General features: G+C 40.3%; 1 long non-coding RNA gene across 1 annotated transcript in view; it reads right to left on the bottom strand.

Annotated features, from left to right (window-relative positions):
• The window catches only part of LOC145541477 (uncharacterized), a 43,159-nt gene extending 26,825 nt beyond the window's left edge, over positions 1–16,334 (bottom strand). Inside the window, exons 1-3 of the long non-coding RNA XR_014079046.1 lie at positions 16,263–16,334; positions 14,951–15,084; positions 1,024–1,114 (exon numbers count right to left, since the gene is read on the bottom strand). This is a non-coding gene — a long non-coding RNA (uncharacterized LOC145541477). The remainder of the gene's footprint in view (positions 1–1,023; positions 1,115–14,950; positions 15,085–16,262) is intronic.
• Between the last annotated feature and the right edge of the window lie 2,413 nt (positions 16,335–18,747).

Below are 18,747 nucleotides of genomic sequence, written 5' to 3' on the forward strand. Positions count from 1 at the left end.
TCCTATTTTACTCTATTTTATTATTATTAATATCTGTGCTCTCAAGGTTATTTACATCATCCTGTTTGATGGAAATACTACAAGGTATGTTATATTGGATTCCTTCCCATGGGTACATCATTCAATGACATTATGTTGTTAATAATAGCTTGATATCAGCCATAAGGAAGTATCTATATCACAGAAACAGGCAAAAGCTACAAATTAGGATTTGATTGTCTTGTTGATTATTTAGACTTCAGAAAATTATGGAGAAGATGTTAGTAATGTGGACTAAACTTAGAAGTGGGTCATGTTTCTATCATGAATGACACACAAAAAATGTAGTTCTAAATTATGTATCATGCAATTCAGCAAAAAAGTCACTACATAATTTATGAATGAGAAAAGTTGACATACATTTTTCTAGTTTTACTTTCATCCTCCTTTTTATTGTAAATGAATCAATTTTCAAATTGCAATTGTACTTTTTTGTCAGTCTCAAACATAGGTTGGCTATGGTTATAAGATTTCAGCAAAAATCAATTAAAGCATTCTGTGAAAATCAGGTATATGGGATTTTTGCTTCCTAGGTGGCTCAGGTGGTAAAGAATCTGCCTGCAACGTGGGAGACCTGGGTTTGATCTCTGAGTTGGGAAGATCCCCTGGAGGAGGGCATGGCAACCCACTCCAGGATCCTTAGAGTTTCCCTCATAGCTCAGTTGGTAAAGAATTTGCCTGTGATGCAGGGGACCTGGGTTCAATTCCTGGGTCAGGAAGATCCCCTGGAGAAGGAAATGGCAACCCACTCCAGTGCCTGGAGAATCCCATGGACAGAGGAGCCTGGCAGGCTGCAGTCCATGGTGTCTCAAGAGTTGGACATGACATAGTTACTAAACCACCAGCACCCCATTGCTTCTTGTTCATATAGAGGTTTTTATTTTAGACTCTGCTTTGGGAGGAACCAAAAATAAGACCATTGAGATCAAGTGTGGCTCTAGAAAGCATACTCTCATAATGGAAATTCGAAACTAGATCACTTACCAATAGGATGGCAATTGGCACCCTTTTGCTGGCAGTCTGTTGATGAACTTTGGCATGCAGTAGAATCACAATCACCAAGACTACTTACTACCTGCAGCAATTAGGATGAAATAAAGATGGAAGAAGCAGTATTGGATTATGTGATAGGTGTAACACTTGAGTACTATGTGGCTATGGTAATTAAAAGGATTGAGGAGTTTGAAGTTTTCTTGGTTCTACCCATTTGCTAAATCTTTATTAACAGCTTAGAGACCTAAAGGTGTAGGAGAGTCCAGTGATCAGCAACCTTGCCTATTTTCAAGATTGTGCTATGTTAAAAATAAAAGTATTGTTTATAGACCCTTAAACCTCATAGCATTGAGCTGCCAGTCAAATCTCTTTCAAGCAAATGCTCTACAGGAGCCAGTGGATACATGGTCAAAATGTTCTTGAGATGCAGTTCCTAAGATTCCCAGAAGGTCCTGGGTGATTCGTCAACTCATTGCCCCCAGTGGTGGTCAACTCAATCATGCAGCCTGTGTTGGCTTACCCTTCTCTCTTTTACTTCCCTGTCCTCACTCATACAAAGCCTTTGTCTCAGGCTCTGAGATCCCAAGGACAGAGGAACCTGGAAGGCTACAGTCCATGGGGTCACAAAAGAGTTGGACATGACCGAAGCAACTTAGCACACACACGCACACTGAGGCTGGAGGAGAGAAAGCAACTGAGGAGAGTACATGAGATGGAGCTGGAGAGTGGGCATTTCTCTTTCACTAGACATTTCTTTGTCACCAGAAAAACTTCAATCCACTAAGCTGCCTCCTTTTTTTCTCCTGTATTCCTATTCACAATGTCTTGAAAATTAGAGTTGAAATGAGAGCTAATCAGTGAAAATAAAGAAATCCTAGTTCATATTTTGGCTCTTCCATTGACTTAAAGTGTTATTTTGGACAAACCACAAAACTTCTAGTAGAAAGGGTATGGAAACAATATATATCACATGAATAAATTCTTTATGTAAAATACATGGTATTACTATCATCATCACAAGCTATGAAGCATGGGAGGTCAAGGACACAGTCCATGTTTCACAGATAAATGAAGTAAAAACTGAAAGCATAGTCAACAGCCAAAAAAGACAGTTTCAGGAAGCCTCACCTTTGCTCACAGAAAAATCACAGAATTAGTGATAGAATTTGGAAAAAAATATTCATGATCAAACATCTTCTCAGAGCTGAAGAAACCCCAGTCCAAGGCTAGAGGAAGGGGAAGCCTTTGACGACCTGATATCGATAAAGCCAGAACATGTTACATAACAAGAATTTCCCCCCATGTAATGAAATCTGTCTGTTGCCAGTGATAAATGGGATAAAGAAAAAAATTCAGAGTTTGTAATACTCTCTTTAAAGCAGTTCCCACCTACACAATACATGTTAAGCAATTGGTAATTATGGCCTCCAGCATGGTAGTGTCACTTTATTTTTGAAAACCTGCTTTTCTGGCTCATATTTCAGTAGTAGAAATTCATGTGGCCTGAAATAGGATGACAAGTACTACCAGGAAGTAGGTCTGTTTCAGAAGCTATTTTGTATCTACCAGGTTATGTAATTCAGTGGATTCAGCCCTGTTCCATAGTCTTTGATCCCTACCCTGCTAAGCACAGATGATTAGAGAGACTTCAAGAATTTGCCTCATTTTGGGAATTTCCTGGTGCTCCAGTGGTTAGAACAGGGTTTTCATTGCCTGGACTTGGGTTCGATCCCTGATTGGGGGAGCTAAGATCCTGTAAATCATATGGTACACTTCATTTAGACAGCCTTCTACTTCTAAACAAACGCTCACTTATGATGAACAGTTACGAACATGATCTACTTTTGTGATTAACACTGATTAATGTCTATCATATACCTAGAAACCTAGCAAAAGCTAGGAAGGAAAATTATGTAAAGGTTTCCAAAGCATTATGCTTTTACATTTTTCCTTCTAGGTTCAGTTCAGTTCAGTCGCTCAGTCGTGTCCGACTCTCTGCGACCCCATGAATTGCAGCACGCCAGGCCTCTCTGTCCATCACCAACTCCCGGAGTCTACCCAAACCCATGTTCATCGAGTCGGTGATGCCATCCAACCATCTCATCCTCTGTCGTCCCCTTCTCCTCCTGCCCCCAATCCTTCCCAGCATTAGGGTCTTTTCCAATGAGTCAACCCTTCGCATGAGGTGGCCAAAGTATTGGAGCTTCAGCTTCAACATCAGACCTTCCAATGAACACCCAGGATTGATCTCTTTTAGGATGGATTGATTGGATCTCCTTGCAGTCCAAGGGACTCTCAACAGTCTTCTCCAACACCACAGTTCAAAAGCATCAATTCTGCGGCACTCAGCTTTCTTCACCGTCCAACTCTCACATCCATACATGACCACTGGAAAAACCATAGCTTTGACTAGACGGACTTTTGTTGGCAAAGTAATGTCTCTGCTTTTAAACATGCTATCTAGGTTGGCCATAACCTTCCTTCCAAGGAGTAAGCGTCTTTTAATTTCATGGCTGCAATCACAATCAGCAGTGATTTTGGAGCCCAAAAAAGTAAAGTCTGACACTGTTTCCACTGTTTCCCCATCTATTTCCCATGGAGTGATGGGACCAGATGCCATGATCTTAGTTTTCTGAATGTTGAGCTTTAAGCCAACTTTTTCACTCTCCTCCTTCACCTTCATCAAGAGGCTCTTTAGTTCTTCTTCACTTTCTGCCATAAGGGTGGTGTCATCTGCATATCTGAGGTTATTGATATTTCTCCCAGCAATCTTGATTCCAGCTTGTGTTTCTTCCAGCCCAGCGTTTCTCATGATGTACTCTGCATAGAAGTTAAATAAGCAGGGTGACAATATACAGCCTTGACGTACTCCTTTTCCTATTTGGAACCAGTCTGTTGTTCCATGTCCAGTTCTAACTGTTGCTTCCTGACCTGCATACAGGTTTCTCAAGAGACAGGTCAGATGGTCTGGTATTCCCATCTCTTTCAGAATTTTCCACAGTTTATTTGTGATCCACACAGTCAAAGGCTTTGGCATAGTCAATAAAGCAGAAATAGATGTTTTTCTGGAACTCTCTTGCTTTTTCAATGATCCAGCGGATATTGGCAATTTGATCTCTGGTTCCTCTGCCTTTTCTAAAACCAGCTTGAACATCTGGAAGTTCACGGTTCACGTATTGCTGAAGCCTGGCTTGGAGAATTTTGAGCATTACTTTACTAGCATGTGAGATGAGTGCCATTGTGCGATAGTTTGAGCATTCTTTGGCATTGCCTTAGAAGGATATAAAAATTCTCCTGCAGTCCTATACCGCACCAGATACCACAAGATTTTGGACTTTGTTTTCTCTTTAGTCCTCAGCAGTTTGATTCTACTGAGCCTGAGTGTGGATGTCCTTGTCAAATGCTTGTTCTATATATATTGAGATGATCTTTTTGGGGTTTGTTAATACAGTGAATAACATCATATTTTGAATGTTAAATATACATTGCATTCATAATTATAATAATTATTTACTATAACCATAATAAATTTCTATCTCTGTGGTAGAAAAGTGTTTATCACTTTTATGAGAAGCCCAAAATGTACTCTTCAAAACATTAGCTCTGTGACATGTTAGTGAAAGACGTACAAACAGAACAGACCAAATTAGTCTGGCAAATGATAGGCTAAATAGAGCCTGACTTATCAGGGGTTTTAGTATCCTAGAGTGAATTTTAAATCTTCAAGAGAAGGAGTATGTTATACATCACTTTTCACTATTTGACCATAGACTATCTTCTCTCGAGACAAGAGTTGTATGAAATACACTCTGGGAAGTGTAACTTTCTATTAGGTAAATAGAACGTGTCTGATTTTCTACCTGGACCATGAGCTTGCCAATGGAAACCATCATACTGAAATCATAGTTGTAACATCTATCACCTGCCTGGCATTCTTTCACTTATTCATTCATTTTTTTCAACAAATATTATTTGAACCCCTTTGTATGCTGGATTCCACACTTGGGGATAAAAGAGATGAAACATGGTTTCTGCCCTCAAGGAGCTCACATTCAGAAGGCGTCCTCATTAACTGAAAAAACTCCAATTAATTGAAGAAACATGCAAGTGAACGAGCACTAGTGGTTTAAACCTAATCGCAAGTCAGACACTCTGAGAGGAAAACAGAGACAATTCCTAACAGGAAACATTTCAAGACTCCCAATTGCCTATGAATTGCCAGACCCTATTCTCCTGCCAGAGTCTGTCACAAAAATATTGAAACTTTCAAAATCCCAAGGAATTAACGAGCAGTACAATTTTTATACATCATCTATCTGTCTGAATCAGGCCCTTTAATCTGGGCACCCGCCTACACTTCCAGTCTCATCTCCTGCATTCTTTGTCTTTCCCTTTTCCTTCAAGCAATAAAGTGTGTAGTCTTGATCTTTTGGCTTTGCCCATGCAGTAATCTTTGCCTTAGATACACTTCTTCTTCCATATTTACCCCTCATCCCTTTGCCTGACCTGTTCATACCAAGCCTTCAAGACTCAGGTCAGGATTGACCAGAAGCCCTTGGTGAGGTGCTCTTCCCATGTTCCTTCTACTATTTCTCCACACTGAACTGAAATTATCTGTCTTTTTGTTTCTCTCAGGCTAGTTTGTGGGCTTCCCCAGTCAAAGACCATTTTACTAGCACGGAGTCTGGTATTCAGGAAGTGGCCAATAAATGTTCGTGGAGTTCAATCAAATTAACTCCACAGAAGTTCTTATTACTCTAACCAAGTTCCTAAGAAACTTCAGAAAAATAATTACAAAAGCTCAGCATCCTCTGAAAAAAATGTTTACTCAGAATTAAACTGTGTTGTTGGTAGGGTGGCTGGGTACTCCTGAGAGGGGTAATTACTAACATCCTGGACTGTGCTATCCAATATGATAGTTCCTAGTCATATGTGGCTATTAAAAATTTAAATAAAAATAAATAAATTTAAATAAAAATTAAAATTTAGTCACTCCAGGTACAATTCAAAAACTCAGTAGTAACTAGTGGCTATTGAATAGACAGCTCAAAATAAACATTTCCATCAATGTAGAATGTTTGGGGGCAACAGTGATCTAATCTATAAAACCCAAAGGAAAAAAAGAGCACAAATTTCAGTAACTATTTAGGAAACAATTCAAGACTGTTTTGTAGACCTAATGCCCAATGTTGATTTTCAAAGGGTATTTTAGAAAGTCATTTGTGGCTTCATGAACAGCCCAGGTGCTGAAGCTAGTTTTAGGACATAATGAAAAGCCTAAGGATTATGTTTATAAAACATTGAACCAAGATGACTGTGGGACAAGTTTAAATTGTTCCTAAGGCAATAACTTGGGGACTTGTTTACTTAAGCATACTCTGCAACCAAGTATAATTGACGGCGCTCCACATCTTTATTTTTGGTGTCCAAAATTTGAAATTACGTAAATTCACTTAAGAAGCAATTTACAAGTCTTGTGGGCTCCTTAAAGTGCCTGTCATATAGAAGGCACTTAAACACTTGTTGGTTGAATGAAAACTTTGGGGGAAACAATCCTGATTCATACATCCAGATGTTCCTTGGAATTAAACACACGGATGTTTGACATGTGATGACTCTTGGATTTTTTTGGAAGCTCTTTCCTGCTCAACTAGTTTGTGGGCCAAAACATTATTGAATTTGGCAACACTAAAACTGAAAGCAGAGTCAAACCCCCGGTCTACTTGGAAGCAGTGAGGGGAAGTCTTAGCCACATGCTTTCTCTGTCATGATAACAATAAAAACAAACTTTATGAATACTTTTATATTCAATGGCTGTAAAAGATTGGGGGAATAATCTTGAAAATGTAGAAAGATTCTGCATTTGAGATGCTTCCAAAATGTATTGCAGTTCCTGCTGCTCTTCAAAGAAATTAAACATGGAAACTGTTGACCATTGATTATGGGTGTTGTTTATAAAAGGTAAACAAACCAAAAACAAACAACCCGCCTCCCCAAGAATTTCAGTCAGCTGAGCTATACTAAAAGAAAAGATATCGGCTAAACATCAAAAGATTGTCAGATGAACATAATTTCTATGTTGTAAGTTAAAACAAAATGTTTAAAGGTATATATGCATCATTTTTTGATGATTTTCCACTTAATCAACTTTCTTTGATTAGTTGATGTACAACCAGTCCCAATTCAACTGTAGTTGAAAAGCTGTCATTCACTTAGATCAACAACAATGCAAATTAGAGTTCCTAGATCAGCAAGTGACTGGCATATAATAAAAAAACATCAGCTAGTATTATCACTATCTGGTTTGGTGGCAACCAGGACTAGTAACTGCTGGGACTTGACTTTGACAAGTAAGTGTCAAGTGATAATCATTAACAACCCCAAATTGATTCAAACCAGATGCAGATCTCAGATTCTCACCAAAATATAATGATACTAATTAGATCCTTGACTTTTCCCTCATCCAATATTTAAGTCTAGGAAAGCTTTGATTGAGCAGAGGAAGGCTTTTTTTTTTTTTTTTTTTAAGAAATCTGATAAAATCTAGTGTGGATGGGTTTACATCAGATCCTGGCAGAGCTAATAGGGAGGGGAAAAAACCTTCTGAAATAAGTGACTTCAGTCAGAAGCTTCAGCCCAGGCATGTTTTTGTAAGAAAGCTGTTAGAAGGACAATATGTCTCATTACTGCCTCTCCCTAAAGTCCATTTTTAATTATTGATGTCACTCTTTCCTTCCCTCTCTGCCCAAACAAATATAACATTTAAACATTAAAGAGGCTACAGAGTCAATGACTGAATGGAATAAAGAATGAATGATTTAAAGAAGCAGATTTCTAAACCTGGTTACCCCCTAAGCTACGACTTCCTCCTTCACTTTCCTCATAGGCAGGATTTGGGGGACTTTGTCATGTCAGAACACTATTCACCCCATTCAAGCCAGCTCTAAGGACCACAGCAGAGAAGAGCAGCAAAAGGAAGTGTATATATTGGTGGGTGTGTCCTGGGTCCTTATCTCACTTTTTTCATCTTACCCAACAGTTCTCTGTACATTTTTTATAGTGTTGGAGCTGTAGTTTGTGCTTAAATAGATGAAAAAATTATCCATATGTTTTCCCTGGGGCACATAAGGGGGTAGTCAAGCCTTTGTACATGTGCCTGGTATTGAGGAAAATGGTAAGAACTTTGTATACACCTAATATTGATGAACAGTTGAGAGATTACTTTTTGAAGGCAGAAAACTACCTACAAGTGTTTACCAGAAGATTGTATCTCTAGATCAAACACTTGAATTTTGTAGATATTCACACCCAAACGCCAAGTCATATGCACAGCACTATCATGGAGGAGGCATTGCCCGGAATCCACCTGTCACACTCAGGCACACTCACTCGTGAGTGCTCTGGCAGGACTCAAAGAACACAGGGAAGTGAATGAACCCATCAACCGGGCCAGCTTCTTGAGCGCCTGACTTTCCTGACTGCTTTCTTCTCTGAGCACTTACTATCCCACAGCCTAACACCTGACTACGCATTGTGACCTCAACTTGGAATGCATGTGCTTGAGGGTCTCTTACACAACTAGACTGTAAGCTTTTTGAAGGCAGGACCACATCTCACATTTGGCTTATATCCTCTTTTGTGTTCAGCATGAAACTCAACAAGAGATTGCTAGGTGCTAGAGGAGGACATATCAAACTCACAGAGATGACTGTCTTATGCTGAATCCAAACAACGATGAAGTACTTCTTGGCCCAGGTTACCAGCTATGTCACCTTTGCAGGGTTTTGACTTGCACGCTAGAGAAGTCTCTCGGCTCCTCAGACATTGTGTTTACATTTATAATATAAACAGCCATAGTGTAAAGTGAAGGTGATTCTATAAGTATCCACCACTGCCATAGCAGGGCCAACTGCCTATCTCCTTTTCCAAAATCCGAGTCATTTCAGCATACTTTATTATTATTTGGGCCAGCTGCCAGCAGTGCTAACTGAAAGACCCAGGTCTGATCATGAGGAACTAACTCAGCTCAGATATGGTCAGTGGCCTCTTTAACTGAAAGGTCCGTGAATAAGATGAGAGTGACAAAGGTGGCAGTGGAGAACTTAACTAAGAATTTAGAGTCTCAAGATCAAAAACTTAGTGCTGCGCAATATTCTAAAAATATTGCAACCAGAATTAGAAGATTGATGTTGCCTTTTAAGCTGGAGAAGCTCAAGTAAACCTTTCCAGCCTCACTCTTCTTCCTGAAAATAATAGCTAGTATTTATTGGACATTTAGCTACATGTACTAGTGCTTTATCTCTTGGAAACTTTCTAAACTTTATGTGTTAGGTACTACTTTTAGTCTCATTTGCCAAAGAGGAAATAGATGCAAAGATTAATTAATAATATCCTCATACCACACAGCTGGTTAATATTGGAGCTGGCATTTAAACCCAAGCACTCTAGCTCTATGACTGGTCCTCCTGAAAATTAGCTTTTTTGTCTCCTTGATTGACTGCCTCCAGTGAATACAAAGGACTATCATTTTGTTCTCTCCTGTCACCCTCACTGTCAATATTCTCTGTACAGATCACTTTCAAATGGTTTTGGGTCTTCTACACTTGGCTGTGGTGTTGGAGAAGACTCTTGAGAGTCCCTTGGACTGCAAGGAGATCCAACCAGTCCATCCTAAAGGAGATCAGTCCTGGGTGTTCATTGCAAGGACTCATGTTGAAGCTGAAACTCCAATATTTTGGCCACCTGATGTGAAGAGCTGACTCATTTGAAAAGACCCTGATGCTGGGAAAAATTGAGGGCAGGAGGAGAAGGGGACGACAGAGAATGAGATGACTGGATGGCATCACCGACTCAATGGACATGGGTTTGGGTGGACTCCGGGAGTTGGTGATGGACAGGGAGGTCTGGCGTGCTGCGGTTCATGGGGTCACAAAGAGTCAGACATGACTGAGTGATTGAACTGAACTGAACTGAATACTTGGCTGAACTTCCCAGCCTTTCAGAACTCCTTGCATATCCTGAATATGGGATGGGGAACTGTTCAAAGACCTTGGCCCATTTACAGGGCACCGCTCGTGTCCTTATGATTATAAAGGATCTAAAAGGGGCCTCGGACAATGGACTCCTGCCCTCAAGTGATATACAGCCTTGCAAACACAAGTTCCTCAAATAAATGGAGGACAAACCAATATATAATCACCGATATATAATTCTCCTTGTCCAGGAGAATGGGAGAGTAAATGGAATAGAGGAATGTAAAAGGACTGCCAGGCAGCATTAAGAACCCATTGAAGGTTGTGCTAAGTCGCTTCAGTCGTGCCCGACTTTTTGTGACCCTATGGACCGTAGTCCACCAGGCTCCCCTGTCCAAGGGAATTTCCTGGCAAGAATACTGGAGTGGGATGCTGTGCCCTCCTCCAGGGGATCTTCCCGACCCAGGGATCGAACCCATCTCTCTTTATGTCTCCTACACTGGCAGGCAGGTTCTTTACCACTAGTGCCACCTGGGAAGCCCTCATTCAAGTTAGTATTCCTGTATTCAAAATGAGGCCAGTTCGCATGGTGACAATTTTCTAGCCATGCTCAGCTATGTGAGTGCAGTTGCCCCACAGGCAAAGAGAACTATACCTGGACTGAGGTTTTGCTCAGCAAGTATTGTAAGAGTTGAAATATACTCAAGGGAGTGATAATAATGATCGATCATGGAAGTCATCTATACCAGGTACAGAGGGAAGACATGAGGGATGTGGGGACAGTAAAAAGGTGTCAATGGACTGTAGATCCCAGTGGTTATGAGGATTGCTGGAGTCAGAATGTGGGGGGGACAACACGAGTCCTGCAGGCATGAGTGCTGTGGAAAATTGGAAAAGGTACAATTCATATGGGCCAGAATAGTTGAGGGGAGGCTTCTTTGAAGGTAATAGGATTTAGTCTGAGAATAAAGGACATAGAAGAGCTCAAGTTGATTAGACAAAGGATAGAAGGTGGAATATTTTAAATTAGGGGCATATCTAAGCAAGGGCATGAGACTTGCTCTAAAGATAAAAGATTTAGGAAATAGCAAGGAAACCAGTTTTACTAGGATATAAAGTTTGGGGTGCAGAGTTGATAGGGTATGAATTTTGATAGTAAGTACTGCAAGATAAGATTCAGGTACAGAAATACAAGGACTATTTCCATCTTCTGAATATTCCAAAACAAATTTTTATTTCTTTGTTTGCAGTTAGTATGAATAAGGTTTCTGCAATATAAATGGATAATACTGCCCCTGTTTGAAAACCTTGTCACACTTTATCAGTAACTTTTCCCCTATTTTTAACACCTTTTATTGGCTCCATATGGTGAATTTATGTGTTTGCCTTACAGTGTTCTGTGTTGAATAACTTAGTGCAGATAGAGTAGACTGAAGCAGAGATTCAATACACATTCAAAACTTCTAGAAACGTAACAAAAAATATCCAACTAGATAGATTTACATGATGACCTAGAGCAAGGTCGCTGGTGACTGCCACTGCCAGTTAAAAACAACCAAACATAAATGGTTAATATAACTAAAACCAATTCTCCACGAAGGAAAGTTACATGGCTCAAAATAGCCTGGAGTTAAAACTTCCCTCCGGGTCCTCCCCACCATTCTATGCAAAACAAAGAACTCTCTCACCAGAAGAAAAAAATGGACATTAAGGTTGATTACACCCAGCTCCCAGCCGGTGCAGCCTCTGGCCGATCTCCAGAATTCCTTGCCCCAGCCGTTTGAGAGATAACTACACCCGACAACCCTGGAGAAGAACAGGCCCCCTTAAGACAGTAGATTTCCACATATATGCCTATATATGCTGCTAAGTCACCTCAGTCGTGTCTGACTCTGTGTGACTCCATAGATGGCAGCCCACCAGGCTCCACCGTCCCTGGGATTCTCCAGGCAAGAACACTGGAGTGGGGTGCCATTTCCTTCTCCAATGCAGGAAAGTGAAAAGTGAAAGTGAAGTCGCTCAGTCCTGTCCGACTCTTAGCGACCCCATGGACTACAGCCTACCAGGCTCCTCCATCCACGGGATTTTCCAGGCAAGAGTACTGGAGTGGGGTGCCATTGCCTTCTCCGATGCCTATATATACTTACTCTTTTTTGAGGGTTAGTGCAGCAGCTCACTAATCTGACTGCTGCCCCTTCTCTCCTCATTAAAGGTAATCTGTTCCTGTAAAGTGCCGGTCTCCTTTTTCTGAACTTCACCTTCTCTAACTCCATACCCTACCCTCCATGTTCCACATCATTCATTCATTCAATGTTTTTGAGCACCAACTTAAACTAAGAATCATGGTAGGTAATGGAGATATGCTGCTGCTGCTGCTGCTGCTAAGTCGCTTCAGTCGTGTCCGACTCCATGTGACCCCACAGATGGCAGCCCACCAGGCTCCCCCATCCCTGGGATTCTCCAGGCAAGAACACTGGAGTGGGTTGCCATTTCCTTCTCCAATGCATGCAAGTGAAAAGTGAAAGTGAAGTCGCTCAGTCATGTCCGACTCTTAGCAACCCCGTGGACTGAAGCCTGCCAGGCTCCTCCGTCCATGGGATTCTCCAGGCAAAAGAGTACTGGAGTGGGGTTCCATTGCCTTCTCCAATGGAGATATAGGAATTAAAAAATAGACCCTGCCAGGCTAGTGAGCAAGGTGAGTGAAAAAGATACTAAGTACTATGATAGCAGCAGATAGGAGCAAATAGGAAAAGCTTCCTTACCCGGAAGCAGATGGGAATCCAGGAGAGATGTCTGAGAAGCACTGGCATTTGAGCTAAGTTTCAAAATTCCAGAAGCAATTATTTAACCAGCTACAAAGCAGCAGAATGAGTTCCTAGTGGAGGAAGCTGCAAATGCAAAGGCTCAAGTGAGAGAAAAGCTCACTAGAGAGCGTGAAGAGCTCCTGAGTAATTCAGTATCTCAGAGGTTCAAGTAAAGGATTGTGAGAGAGATTAACAAGACCAGATTTAAAAGGTATATGTTCTGTAGCAGAGGCAACTTGCAGCCATTAATCAAATTTAAGCAAAAGAAACTATTTACAATAGCCAAGACATGGAAGCTACCCGTGTCCTTCAACAGAAGAGTGGGTAAAGAAAATGTGGTATATATAAGTACATATACACTGTGGAATATTACTCAGTCATAAAAAGGAATGAAATATTGCCATTTGCAGCAACATGAATGGATCTGAAGATTATCATACTAAGTGAAGTAAGTCAGAAAGACAAAGACAAATATAATATTATATAATATCATTTATATGTGGAATCTAAAAAAGTGATAGAAATGAATTTACTTGCAAAGCAGAAACAGGCTCACAGACATAGAAAACAAACTTATGTTACCAAACAGGAAAGGTAGGGAGGGATGAATTAGGAGTTTGGGATTAACATATACATACTATTATATATAAAACAGATAAAAAAACAAGGTCAAAACAAGGTCCTACTTATAGCACAGGGAACTCTGCTCAATATCCTGTGATAAACCATAATGGAAAAAAAATATGAAATAGAATGTATATAGATGTATAACTGAATCACTTTGTTGAACACCAGAAATAACACAACACTGTGAATCAACTACAAAAATACACAAAAAATAAATTTTAAGCAAAGGAAGGACACTTTAGAACATGGAATAGAAAGATCAGTCTCATGGCAGGGTGGAAGATTGGGGCAAGGAAATTAGTTAAGACACTTTCGCAGTTACTCAGTTGAGAAATGATAGGGCCTTGAACAAATGGGAATGAAGAGGAACGAATAAATATGACAATCATATAGGAAGGAAAGTTGATTAGATTTGGTGAATGATTATAGAAGAACTAATGGAGAAAAGGTGAAAGTAAAGTAAAAGTGTTAGTTGCTCAGTCTTGTCCAACTCTTTTGGGACCCAATGAACATGGAATTCTCCAGGCAAGAATACAGGAGTTGGTTGCCATTGCGTCATCCAGTGGATCTTCCTGCCCGAGGGATCGTACCTGGATCTCCTGCATTATAGGCGGATTCTTTACTGATTGAGCCACCATGGAATATTTTCTATCTACCAAAGATCTCACTGGGGTATGAAGCTCATTTGTTCCTTAGACATATCGCTCTAGAACTGTGAAATCAAGTAAAAATTTCAGTCATGAGGTTTCTCTTTTATCCGGGGGTTCAGGGCTAAGTTTCTCTGGGTTTGGGCTTTGGGTTTGTAGTCTCTGGAGGAAAGTTTGGAGAGACTGTCTTTTTAAAAGGTCTAAATTTGTTAAAGTTATCCTATTTATGATAATTAAAAATAAACTGCCAGTGATCTTTTATAGCTTTATTTACTTTCTTTCTGTTGGATCTTTAAAATGCCTTGCAGTCAGAACTAGCCCTGAGTCTGTACCATCTGCTTTATCTGATCAGCATGAAGCAGAGTATGAAGTAGCTCAGCTATCTTCATCACCTTCAGCAGGATGGAAAAATAAGAGTGAGCCAAGCTTTCTAACATGTGTTTGATATGATGAAATCACATTTGTCCTCAAAATAGGAATATTGTTGACTTTTTTATGGCCTGATTTTTTTAAAAACTAAAAGTTCATCCAGATGTGCTCAGATTCCAAATGACAAAAGCCATTCATTTCAACCTCTTCAAGTGAAATGGAGTCTTTGTTGGAAGAAAAGATTATAGGATTATGGCTGTGAAGTCTTTTCCTCCAGGAACTGATTGGCAGTTTGGTGGTGACTGAGTGGTTCCACCACATGGCAGGGTCGTGCCACCACCACCTCAAACTGAGGGCAAAACTGATGCAGACGTGGGCCAGGAAACACCGGCGAGACAAAGGAAAAGAACAGTCTGTCATCTTAAAGAAAGCTTTCCCAATGCCAACTTTGAGGTTTACAGAGAACATGAGACACACAGCTGTGGGGAAAGCTGCTCACTTCTCTTGTCGTGGTTGCTAGTTGAGTCCTGCTGACTCTGCTCCTCCTTGTCTGGCTTTTCTCTGCAAACCCCAGGCAAGATGCTATGTTGTCTGACTGGAACAGTGACCTCTGTCCCAATACTGAATGGATGACTAAAATAAACACAGAAAACCAAATCATTGTCTTTGGACCAAAACACCCATTTGTTCATTTTAGGCTTCTGGCTTCCCTTTGGAACTACTCTCTTGAGATGCCCAGATGCAGCCTTCTGAGTCTCCTTGTATGAGTTTGTTTTTTAAAGTGATATATGCCATATGTTTGAGAGTCTAATAACAGTGTTTGTTATTGGCTGCAGTTAGAGGATGACTAGAAGTCCGTATAGGAAAAGAAGATAAGGAATAAACTTAGCTTCTCTCTTGAGGAATTGAAGCTGCTTTAAAATACATGCTTATAATTCCTTGCCTGATCTGAAATTTGAAAGTTTTAGTATTGTTGTCACAATTTTTCACATGTGGGAAGGCAAAAGACTGGTTAAGTAAGTCTGCCATAAAATTTAAAAATATGTTACGACCCATAGAAATTGTTTTAAACCATCATTGACCCTCCAATCCTTCCACAGAGTTTTCACTTAGAGTCTAAAGTTTTTGTTTTTGCTTCATTCCACTATATTAGGCTAAGAATTATGGTAGTTAATCCTTCCCCAGCTGTTGGGAGAATATAAAAACTATCTAAGCTCCAGCTGTTTTAGTGAGAACACTTTTGGTTGCAAGTGACAGAAACCCATCTCAAATAGGCTTAAGCAAAAAGTAGAATTTATTGGCTCATATAGCAGATAAACCTAGGAGTTATAGCTTCAGGCATGGCTTGATCAAGATGCTTAACAATGATGTATGGAATCTTTATCTCTCTCCAAGTCATAAATCTGTTTTTCTTTATGTTGACTTCATTTTTCAGATGTGGTGGAAAGATAACTATCGGCAGTCCAAGGCTTGGCAACATAAGTAGAAAGAGGTTCTATTTCTATATAATACTTTCAGCAATTTTAGGCAAGGCTCTCTATGACCTGACTTAGGTCATGTGCCCACGCTTGAAAATCACATTGCTCAAGTGCTTGCCTTGTGGTTAACCTCTCACTGGAGCCAAGGGTGAATCTTGTCCCATTTAAATCACAAGGATAGTTTGAGAAGGTGTATGGTATCCCCAAGGAAAATTGGGCTACTAATACCAAGATGGAAATGGGTGCTGTAACAGTGTTGGCTGCCTAACCAAAATCCACTTTCCTGGTTTTCCCTGCTAACTGAACCCTGGTCATGTTTAGGTATTTACTTGCCTCCATGCAGATGTAGGCTCAGGAAAGGGGCAAAGGGTTGGTGTGCTGGCATATAGTGTCAGAGTCTAGGCAGGATGAGGAAGGCAACCTGTTCACAGAAAAACACTGACAGCCCAAACATTGTGAGGTCGGCGTCCATGTAAGGATGGCTGGTGATAACTTATGGGAAATTGGTTACATTCAGAGGAATTGATCAAAGGAGTAATTGGGGCCAGGATGCTCACTGAAAAGGGGAAAATGAGTGAAGCCTATGGTGTTTTGGATTGGAATTGGAGATAATGTTGTGAATTAATGGTTTTCTACTTATACAGATATATATATATATAGAAATATAGATGAAATACACATATGTGTGCATGTGTGTGTGTATGTGTATATATACAGATACACACACATATATATATATAGCCTAGCTCTGTTCATAGAGAGGCATAGAGATCTGTTCATAGAGATTTTCCAGGCAAGAGTACTGGAGTGGGTTGCCATTTCCTTCTTCAGGGGATCTTCCTGGCCCAGGAATCAAACCTGGGTCTCCCACATTGTAAGCAGACCCTTTCACCATCTGAGCCACCAGGGAAGTCCATAGAGAGGCATGGGAACAGTAATACCTCATAGCAAAGAACAATCATCTAATGCTAGATTGGATAACATCTAATGGTCAGATGTTATTTTCTAAATACCATTCTTTACTACAAGGAAGCAAGGTTCCTTATCAGTGGCTAATTTCTGGACAAGGAAAGTACAAGATGAACCTGGGATATCTTGTAGTCCCAAAAGAAAAGGAAGGACTCCAAAAAGAGATGAGTGCTTCTTGAAGGGGCACACGGACAAATGTTAAGAGGTTCCAAATGGCCAATCTGTGTTATTTGAGCAACAAAATAAATAACCTTAGCAATGAGTTACACGTGCATGCTCAGTCACTTCACTCATGTCTGACTCTTTGTGACCGCATGGACTGTAGCCTGCCAGGCTCCTCTGACCATGGGATTCTCCAGGCAAGAATGGAGAAGTGGGTTGGCATTTCCGATGGAGGGATCACATTGGCGTCTCTCTTGTCTTCTGTATTGGCAGGTGGGTTCTTTACTACTAGCGCCACCTGGGAAGCCCCAGCAATGAATTATAGCCCATTGAAAATAAGAATTCTAGTGCATACCAATACATATAAACAAATGAGGAAGAGAGTTCTCCTGAACCACACACAGAATTCCAACTAAGAAATGTAGAAGGAGGGTGAAAATAGAAAGTCACCATTTGGCAAACACTGCAGTAATAATTGTTTCAGGCAAGAATTATCAATGAATGATAAAAATTAGATAACAAAACTATAATAAATCTTATGCTTACATAGTCTCAAAGTATCTTGCCATGAGTTAGTAATATAGTAAATATAATTAATTTTACAGTGAAGAAACTTGAAAGACACCAGCCAAATCAAATAATTAAAGTTAAAATTATCAAGACAGAAGGTGGGAGTAGGTGAAATGGGTAAAAGGGGTGAAAAGGTACAAATTTCCAGTTGTAAGTCCTCGGGATATATTGTACAGCATGGTGACTACAGATAACAATACTGTATTGTATATTTGAAAATTGCTAAGAGAGTAGATGTTAAAAGTTCTCATCACAAGAAAAAACATTATAGGGAGTTCCTTGATGGCTCAGTGGTGAGGATTCTGGGCTTTCACTGCCATGGCCCAGGTTCAGTCCCTGGTCGGGGAACTGAGATCCTACAAGCCACATGTTGAGGGAAAAAAAAAATTATAAGTATCTGTGGTGATGGATCTTGTATATGCTAATATGCTAAGTCGCTTCAGTTGTGTCCGACTCTGTGCGACCCCATAGACAGCAGCCCACCAGGCTCCGCCGTCCCCGGGATTCTCCAGGCAAGAATACTGGAGTGGGTTGCCATTTCCTTCTCCAGTGCATGAAAGGGAAAAGTGAAAGTGAAGTCGCTCAGTCGTGTCCGACTCTTAGCAACCTCATGGACTGTAGCCTACCAGGCTCCTCCGTCCATGGGATTTTCCAGGCAAGAGTACTGGAGTGGGGTGCCATTGCCTTCTCCGGGATGTAGTACACCTGAAACTAATATAATGCTATATGTCAAGTACATCTCAATTTTTAAAAAGTTAAAATCACCAGTAATGGGGCAAATCAACATCGGATGCCTCTGATAGGATGTACCAAGGACACCACAGCCCTTCTGTAGCACTGGGTCCCAAATACATAGCATAAATCTAATCATGGGGAAATATCACACAAACAAAAATAAAGGGATGCTTGCAAAATAACTGGACAGGACTCCTCAGAAATGTCAAGGTCAGGAAAGCCAAACATTATGGCGCCATTTCAGATTAAAGGAGACTCTGGACTGAATCTTATACCAGAAAAACTTCAATAGTAAAAAAACTAGTGAATTTGAATAAGGTCTATAGAGGATCTTGGGTATGTTAAGTAAAATCTATTATTAAAATTCATTTTACCTGTTTCT

This window comes from Giraffa tippelskirchi, chromosome 3 (assembly GCF_054371585.1).
Source record: "Giraffa tippelskirchi isolate mGirTip1 chromosome 3, T2T-mGirTip1v1.2.pri, whole genome shotgun sequence".
In the NCBI taxonomy this organism is placed as follows: Eukaryota; Metazoa; Chordata; class Mammalia; order Artiodactyla; family Giraffidae; genus Giraffa; species Giraffa tippelskirchi.